Source organism: Enhydra lutris, unplaced genomic scaffold, assembly GCF_002288905.1.
Source record: "Enhydra lutris kenyoni isolate GAN:26980312 unplaced genomic scaffold, ASM228890v2 scaffoldscaffold13, whole genome shotgun sequence".
NCBI lineage: Eukaryota > Metazoa > Chordata > Mammalia > Carnivora > Mustelidae > Enhydra > Enhydra lutris.
This window is the reverse complement of record NW_019154097.1, coordinates 22,833,934-22,840,981: the sequence shown is the minus strand read 5'-3', so window position 1 is coordinate 22,840,981 and position 7,048 is coordinate 22,833,934. Positions and strand designations below refer to the sequence as shown.

Genomic DNA, 7,048 nt, shown 5'->3' with positions numbered 1-7,048 from the left:
CAAGAGCAGGAGGTCAGGCCTATCTATGGCTGCTGAGCACCTGTGGCCCCTTAAGTAGTTCCAGGCCTGGCAGAGTACCTGCTCCTGTAGCTGACTGCGTGGCACAGCGCAGGAGCAGGGCGGGGGTGGGGTAGCGTGGGCACAAACTGCAAATCCCATTTAGGTTTGTGACCCTGCACAAGCATAACACAATGAACAGAGACAAGAACAAAACTACCCTCTTTGAGCACTTAGTGTCTGGCTGGGGCTAAGCACCTCCCATGCATAACTCCTTAATTCTCACAACCACCCGATTTAGATAAGCAACTGACACCCCCGCTTCAACAGCAAAGCCACGTGTTCAGTAGGCTAAAGCCCAGCCCCCGGGGACCCACGGCTGGATGAGAATCCACCCTGATTATCTTGTTTAACCTCTACGCCGCCCATTTCTTTATTTCTAAACAGAGATAACGTTTGTTTGCTATGATGATTAGCTAAGATTATGAGTACATAGTGGTTTGCACTTAACGCTAATTTAAAAAAAAATTGTAATTAGCTCTTATTACTCTTGAAATTGCCAATTTCTGAAGCCCTAGCCCCCAGCCTTTCTGATAATGAGGTCAATGGGAGCTTGGGTCGGTATACTTACGGCATACTTTGAACAGACCTGGGGGCTCCGGATGCCTGATAGAACTCTGGAGCTATTTAGACTTCAAGGATACATTTGTAGTCCATGGCCAGCCAGGGTTTGACCTGACTGACCAGGAATGAGTTGAATTAGGAGTGGGCTGAAGAGAGAGCGCAGCTGAGGACTGAAGGGCCCTGGGGTAGAATTTTGCTAAAAATGGGCAGCCAGCTAGTGGGTGCAAACAAAACCCTTTAGGGCCAAGAGAGGAGGAATGCTGTGCCCAGCTCGGAACAGCTGCTGAGTAAGAAAGTCAGACTCAGAAATGTGACTTTAAGGAGATTGCATTTTTTGGTCTGACTTATGCTTATTCTAGCTGCAAGATGACTCAGAGGGGTCAGCTGGGTAAGAGGGGACCGTTTTTTGAACACCAGCAATATACCAGGCACTTCGTAGATAGTCCCCTCAGCAATGATTCAAGTAGATACCAGTAGCTTCCTCTTACAAAGAGGCATCTGAGACCCAGCAAGATGAGCTTGTCTACCTTAGCCTCCTAGTAAGTGGTAGGGCTGAGGTACCTAGGCCAGTTAGACCCATGGACATGCTCTGAACCACCATCCAAAGACTACTCCCATTTTATGACCCCAGATATCTTTTCACTTTATTGGGTGAATTATGTTTATAAGGATCAAAAGAGGAGGAGAGATGACAATGCTTAAGAAGTCAAGGAATATGGGGTAAATCCTGGCTGTCATTATGACCACAAAGTGTGATACTGTCAAGCCAAAGACACTCAAACAAGCTCTCCTGGGCAGCCTTGCTAGGGAACAGCAGGAGTTGCTTTCTCTCCTGAGTTTCTGCCACATTGGAAAGTCCGAGTGGCCTGTTTCACCAGAATGGCAAGAAACCTTCCTGGATAGGGGCCCGGGGTACTTCTACCAGTCCCTGTGTTGCAGGCTGGGGAGATGGGAGAATTGCTGTCAAATAGCTTCTTCCCAAACTTAAGACCTCACCTAGACCCTCCTCTCAGACTAGATGGGTAGTTACCACTCTGTTTGCTGAAAAACACAGTTCCTGGCTCCCAAAATCTCAATTCAGAACTCATCATATTTTTTTTTTTAATTATTTGAGAGAGAGAGAGCATTAGAGAGAGCATGAGAGGAGAGAGGTCAGTGGGAGAAGCAGACTCCCTGCTGAGCAGGGAGCCCGATGTGGGACTCGATCCCGGGACTCCAGAATCATGACCCGAGCCGAAGGCAGTTGCCCAACCAACTGAGCCACCCAGGCGCCCCCTCATCATATTTTTATACCCATGTTTCCCCACTCAGAGAGAAGCCTACTGGTACTCCTCTGACAGTCTGGGGATATCGAACAAGCATTCTTTAAAGAACAATAACGACAATGAAAAACCCTTTCTCTTCTTAAAAAAAAATCTGTTTGTTTGACTGTCCTTTTTTTTAATGTTTAAATTACTTATCAGTTAAATTAATTACCACTCTTCCCACAAAAATCTCAGAGTAAAATAAATACCCTGGGAAAAGGCACTCATTTTAATTCTGTGGCTTTGCATACTCTGGCACAATATTAGCATTCCTCATACACAGAGACATTTTTAAAATACTCTTTGTGGAGTACTTGAAATACTCTTTATTCAGCATTTTAACTAACCTTTTATTCATTTAACTTTTAAACTACCTGTATCAGTTTCCTAGGGCTTCATAACAAAGTATCAGAAACTACGTGCTTAACACAGGGAGAAATTTTTTCTTTCACAGTTCTGGAGGCTAGAAATCTGAGATCAAGGTGTAAGTGGAGGCAGGCTTTCTATGAAGTCTCAAAGGGAGGCTCTTTCCTTTCCTCTTCCAGCTTCTGGTGGCCACAGGCATCCCTTGGCTTGCAGTAGCATAACTGCAATATCTCTGCCTCCATCTTTTGTGGTCAGTTTCCCTCTTTGTATCTCCATCTTCACATGCCATTCTCCTCAATGGATGTGTCTATGTAAGGGCAACAGTCAAATTAAGTGTGACTACCATCTTAGCTAATTAAAACTGCAGTGTGACCTCATCTTAACTAGTTATATCTCTAATAACCCTATTTCCAAATAAAGCCACATTCTGGTGTATAGGATATCAGCCTGTCTCTTTGGATTACATAGTTGAGCTGGTAGCATCACCCTATGAGATTAGCACTATTTTCTCCATTTGCTAATATTTCTAGTTTAACCTCTCTTTTATTTTCTTAAAGATGAAAATAACAATAGCTAACTCACAGGATTTGGGGGGGTTGTGGCAAAATAAGAAATACTGGATGTTAAACATTTACATTTTAGGATGTTGCTTGACATGTAGTAATGTTCATTTCAGTGCACTTACTATTATTATTACTATTAAGATAGTTTGCTTGTTAAGTCCACCACTGTGTGGTAGAAAGAGAAAGGGCTTTGGAGTCAGACCTGGTGGGAACCCCAACCCCCTTTACCAGGATGGTGATTTTGAGGAAGAGATGAAAAGACGATTTGAAGTAAAGCATGGTAACTTGTTACAAGTGACAAGCTGTGGAACTTTGGAGAATTTACTTGCTGTACTTTACTTTACTTGCTGTACTTTACTTTCTACCTCTGCAAAATGGGACTAACAGGAATGTTGTGAATGTTGGATGACTTAATAGAGCTCAAGTTTTTAGAGCCCTGCCTGGTAGAGAGTGAATGTTCTAGGAAGGTTAGGTACTGTCATAATTATTATCATTACTGTGATTTATACTATTCTTGAAAAAAAATATTTCCCCCCTCTTCTATTATTAGCAAACAATTCTAAAGAAGAAGAGGAATTTGTGCTTATAGAGTCTAAGGGAGAAAACGGAAAGAATTAAAAATAATACTTCCTAACCAAGTCTGTTTGAGCCTAGAGGTTTAAAATTATTAAAATTTTCATGAAACAATATAATAAAATTGTATCTATTGCTCTTACTTACATCTAAACTGAATAATAAATTATCCCAAGGTGGTGTGGTTTAAAACAATGCACATTTCTTTCTTTCTTTTTTTTAATTTAAATTCAATTTAGTTAACATATAGTGTATTATTCGTTTCAGGGGTAGAATTTAGTGATTCATCAGTTGCCTGTAACACCCAGTGCTCATTACTTCAAGTGCCTTCCTTAATGCCCATCACCCACTTACACCATCTCCCCAACCCACCTCCCCTCCAGCAACCCTCCGTTTGTTTTCTAGAGTCGAGAGTTTCTTATGGTTTGCCTCCCTCTCTGTTTTCATCTTATTTTATGGTTCTGTCCCTTCCCCTACGTTCATGAAACAAAACAACACACGTTTCTTATTTAACAGACTGTGAGTCAGAATCTGAGCACAACTTGGCTGGATCCCCTACTTCACAATCTCTCATAAGACTTATGAGAGGGGGGGCACCCGGGTGGCTCCGTGGGTTAAAGCCTCTGCCTTCAGCTCAGGTTATGATCCCGGGGTTCTGGGATCGAGCCGTGTGTTGGGCTCTCTGTTCAGCGGGGAGCCTGCTTCCTCCTCTTTTTCTGCCTGTGTTGATAGTAGGATTCAGTTCTTCAAGGATTGTTAGACTGAAGGCCTCTCTTTCTGCCTTTTGGCTGTTGACTTTGAATGATTCCTTGACACATGGACCACTCCATGAGAGCCTGTTTCAGCAAAGCAAGAGAGAGTCTGAGGAAGACAGAAGTCACAGTCTTTTGAAACCTAATCACAGAAGTGATATCCCTTATTGCCATATTCTGTTGGGTAAAAGCAAGTTACTCAAGTGGAAGAGATTATAATAGGCCATGCATATTAGGAGATAAAATCATTCCAGGCCATTCTTAGAGGCTCCATCCCTCCCACCTGCCTTCTATCTTCCACACTTCCCTTTCCTCCCTCCTTCAATCTTTTATTCTTGTATCTCCCTATCTACCGTCTGTCTGTCTGTTATTAGTCTACTTTCTGCTGAAATTCTGACTCTGATCTACCTATGCCATACTCAATACCTGTGTATTTCTCAATCTGGCTTTTACCCAGGACATGGTATGTGTTCAATAGATGTTTGAATTCAATTTAAATTTATAGCATAAAAGAGTATGTAAAAAGTCAACTTTATCCGTTATCTTGATATAACCATTACATTGGTTATATTCATATAAATATAAACATTTAGAAGGTTCGCCTTTAATCTGTTCATGCATACTTATGACCAAGTTGGGTATCCAAGAAAATCTTTTTCTTTTCCTTTTTTTTTTTTGAAAGATTTTATTTATTTATTTGACAGAGAGAGAGAGAGCAAGCAGGGGGTGTGGCACGCAGAGGGAGAAGGAGAAGCGGGCCCCCCACTGAGCAGGGAGCAGGACTCAGAGCTTCATCCCAGGACCCTGGGATCATGACCTGAGCTGAAGGCAGATGCTTAACCGACTGAGCCACCCAGGCACCCCGAAATATTTTTCTAATAATTAGCAATTTTTATATTTATTTAATATAGGAAAATGTTTGAAATCACTTTTTTCTGGCCTTCATAGTTGTCCGATTGGCTTACATAAGACTTTCTCAGGTTGACACGCCCATTATTGAACACTTAACCATCACAAATAAGGCTGCATAAATGTTCTTGTGCAGGGAGGATTTTTTTTTTTTAATTTCATTGAACCGATATGGAAACAGCTGGTTCAGAATTTTGAAACTTTATTTCAGTATTATACACATTTCTGTGTGTTGGCCAGACCCACTTTCTAATAGTTCGAACTAGTGCGTGTAGTCAAAGGGTAGCAGTAATCAAACACGGACCAGGTAGGTGCTGGATAAATGTGAGTAGCATTCGAAGAACATTCCCTGTATAGTGTCATTAGCCTCAACTCAACACAATGCTTAGTGGGGGTTGCTGGGAAATTTCCCATGGGCCTTATTTCTGCTAAGTTTCACATCTCATCCCCATTCCAGATTACCTGCTAACCTCATCTCAAGGATTTCATTCACCTTTGTGTTTACGGTGGCTGCCATTGCCCACGGCATCCAGTGGTATCTATAAGACTGGGTATGAGCCGACAAAGAGACAGTCTCCTTTTCCCAAACCCCTCCCCCATCTCTACCTTTTATATTCTTCTCATGTCACTGCTAACTATTATTCGAATTTATTTTTACAAAAGTGGGAACATTTGATTGCTATTTAAAAAAATGTAAACATAATACAAGTGAAAATGCATTTAGAAAAAAGCATCAGAGCAGTACATACTGTAGATGTGAAGAATTCCTCCTCATCCCCAGCAATAATTGCTTTACTGATTTTGTGTAATCCTCTGGCAGCCCTCTCTTCTCTGTATTTTATTGAGAAAAGTGCACATACAAGGAGAGAAAATGGTATAGTGGATCCCTGTGTGCCCATCACCCTGAAATAATTATTGTCAATAGTTTGCTGATTTTGTTTCACTATCCCTCACTCCCAATTTGTTTTTTGTTGCTGAAGTCTTTTAAAATAAATCCCAGGTATCCTATCACTCCTCCTTTAAATACCTCAGTAGGTATCTCCAACAGACAATTATTTTTTAGCATAATCTCTCAGCATCATTATCACATCTAACAATTCACTCAAATGTCCTTAAATTGCATATATATATATATATATATATATATATATATATATATGCAAGTATATATATAAGTAGGTGTCTTTAAATAAGGATCAAAATGTCTCCGTGTTGTACTAGGTCTCCTTTAGTCTGTAATAGTCACATCTAAAATTTTGCCCATGCCATTATTAGTTGAAGACATGACTCATTTGTTCTTTACAATTGTCTACTTTTATATTTAGCCAATGGCTCCCTCTTTGTGTTAATTTGTTCTCTTCTCCTAGAATTCATCACTATTTTTGTCACATGGACCCATTTTGTAGAATGATGAAGACTATAGACCCACTTATATCAGCATAATGTTTTTAAATTCATAAAATTAAGTTCAGGGAGTCTACAGAAGAAAAATTATATCAAGTTATAGTTATCAAAATGTTTTTAAGAACATATCTATTGTGTTATATATGTGCTTCTTTATTAATGATAAGATCCAGTGGAGAATCTAGCAACTTGTAATTGCTAAGTAGTATGCAATGTAAGTATTTAGAAATATCTATATTTCTAAATATTTAGAAAAAAATATAATTTCTAGCAACTGTAATGTGATAGAAATGTATGTGAATTTGATGGTGACAAAGTCCTAGGAAGTGGTACACTGCTATAGTTCATTGCTTGCATTCATAATTTAAGGAAATGCTAAATTACATTTATAGGATACTTAAAATAAAGATGCATTGTTTTCCTATACAAGTTCACAGACCCTTGAATTTTATCCATGGACCCAATGAACATCAGTATACAGGCCACGCTGTGTGTGTCCTCTGGCATCATATCAAGGTACTTAGTTGTCTGGTTTACTATTTTTTTTTTAAAGATT

The 7,048-nt window shown here is 40.0% G+C and overlaps 1 protein-coding gene across 3 annotated transcripts in view; it reads left to right on the top strand.

Annotated features, from left to right (window-relative positions):
• Window positions 1-7,048, top strand: part of LOC111145742 (astrotactin 2) — an 867,423-nt gene that overhangs the window by 667,546 nt on the left and 192,829 nt on the right. The window lies entirely within an intron of this gene.